General features: G+C 37.1%; 1 protein-coding gene across 1 annotated transcript in view; it reads left to right on the plus strand.

Annotated features, from left to right (window-relative positions):
* Positions 1-1,258: 1,258 nt before the first annotated feature.
* LOC101576638 (cytochrome P450 3A6-like) overlaps positions 1,259-2,395 on the plus strand; it is a 65,763-nt gene continuing 64,626 nt past the window's right edge. Inside the window, exon 1 of the mRNA XM_023708683.1 lies at positions 1,259-1,346. The gene's annotated coding sequence lies outside the window, so the exon portion shown is untranslated. The remainder of the gene's footprint in view (positions 1,347-2,395) is intronic.

The following is a 2,395-nucleotide window of genomic DNA, read 5'->3' on the forward strand; positions in this document are numbered from 1 at the left end:
AGACAAGCTTATTGTTATTACCATATAACTTAGGCTGTTAAGCGTAACCTCACTATCTGTTTTCATATCAAACATTTTAGGCATAATATGGAACAGGTATTTTTCATCAAGTATTGATAAATTGAAATTTAAGTCCCTTCAGAACATGATTAAAAACATTTAAAAATTAGAATATATTTTTAAAAATAGGCATAAAGAATTATATACTGGAAGCTCTCCCACACATTCACAGGGTCTGGGCTAGGACTGCCCTGTGCTTTTTCTAGATTTTCCCTAAAGTTAAAATTACAACAAAAACTAAGCATTTTTAATATATTCATGACATCAAGGAAGCCAGAAGAGCACAACTAACAGCATATATGGCAGAGGTCTCCAGAACTTCTTCAGAAAGTGGTTAGAGCAGTGGGACAGTTGGGCTCTATGTAGAGAACTATTTTGAGGGGAAATAATTCCAACATGTGTTGTAATGCAAAACTTTTTTAAAAATATGTAAACATTTGCCATATATTCTGATCACTAGTTATACATCATGCTCCTTTAGAAAGTTAAAATAGGGCTGTTGGGTGCAGTGTCTGTGACCAGAGGCATGCTTAAATGACCTCATCTTTTTAGAATCTTGCCAGGAATGTAAAAGTGTCCATGTTCATGACATTGACTACCTACATGTTTTTAAATATATCTGTGTCAGTTGATTTTACTTTATGTGTTTTCAAGCATGACCCCAAGTTATCTTAATCTCTCATTGTAAAAAGAGTGTGAGCCAGTGATGAAATAAAAGATACCAAGGTAGGAGTTAGAAGCAAGTGAGAAAACATTTCTTCCCACACTGGGCATTACTCCTAGAGACACACATGTGTATCAGCTCCTGCTGAAAATCACTAGAGAATAGACATGTTGGCATCACATATACTTTCTAAATCAACACAAGAGACTGAAGTGATATTGAAAAATTCTAGCCTCCATCTTTCAGGAACACTCAAACTCAAGTTTGGGAACTTTAAGCAATACTCATTCCTACATTGGGAGCCTAAGATTTCATCTACTCTTAGCTAATCTTCCTGCTTTTGGGGATATTTCAGGAAATGGGAAAGAGAAGCAATGAGCAATTGTAATTGTAGCTGTTGGAGATTTTGCTATTATTTATTACATGTTAACTTCCTGGCTTGACTTCCAGTTATGGAATCAGTGACTATTAACCCATACATATATGCAGTCACAATCCCTATATCTGGCTTTTTCTATGACCTTGTAGATATGGAACCTCTTCACATGGCATTTTTAAGAAGCTGGGAATTCCTGGGCCAAAGCCTCTTCCCTTTTTTGGAACTCTTCTGGGTCACCACAAGGTGAGTACTGTTTGTTTCTATCTTTTCTATGATTCTGAAGTTCAGTTTAGTCCCATTAGTAGAAAAACTGCTCCTTATCAGGAAGTTCTGACATGTTGTGTGAGCCTGGTTTAGTGCATGGCCACTTTTTCCCTAAAACTCTGATTGCAACCCTTTGAAGCCCAGCTTTGCTCCAGTTGATTGGCTCATGTTTTGGGCACATCATTCCTCCATGTTTGAAGACTACATATTAAGACTCTGTGATTTTCTTTTTGCCTCATTCAGATTTCAGGAAACTACATAAAGGTCTCAAGGAACTTGTTTGCAGACTTAAAACATCACAACTAAAACAAGAGGATTTTTTTTAATTTTCAGAAGTAAAAACTCAGAGCTTGTATTTAATTTTCTCTGTGTCTATGTGTAGAAGTGACATCTCCAAAAATGTCTGTTATTGAGTAGGAGTACTAAAAGGATCATCTACTTTGTCTTCATTAACTGATGTTTGCACCAACAACATGACTGAAACATAGACTGCATGATTAAACATGTCACTAGTGTTTCCAAAATCCTACATAAGCTAGAATTCCAAAGAAAGTTTGAAAGATCAGTGAAAAGTAAACTGAATAAGGCAACAAAAGAGCTTATGTGTTCTTGGGAAACTCTTTCCTCAACTTTGGTTTCCACACATGCCCACAGAGGAAATAATGCAGAGGTTCCAGGATTTCTGAAACACACCAAGAAGAACAAGAATACTGCTAAGTGTGGTAAATCCTCCAAAAACTAGGATTAGAGATCCCATTCAATCCCAGTCATACACTTTCTGGGTATTTTCCCAGAATATTTGAAAGCCTTGTACCACAACAATACATGTGCACCCAAGTTTATAGAAGTACAATTGATAATAGCTAAGTCTTGGAAGCAACCTAATGTCCATCAACCTCAGCCATCTAAGAGCCTGCCTAACAAGCACAATGACCCAGGTTTGATCCTGAGTTCCACAAGCCCTTCCTGCCCTGCACTGAGTCAGCCACTGAAACTGAGTGTGATGTTACACACCTGTAAACCAAGCT

Source organism: Octodon degus, unplaced genomic scaffold (genome assembly GCF_000260255.1).
Source record: "Octodon degus isolate 3935 unplaced genomic scaffold, OctDeg1.0 scaffold00457, whole genome shotgun sequence".
NCBI lineage: Eukaryota > Metazoa > Chordata > Mammalia > Rodentia > Octodontidae > Octodon > Octodon degus.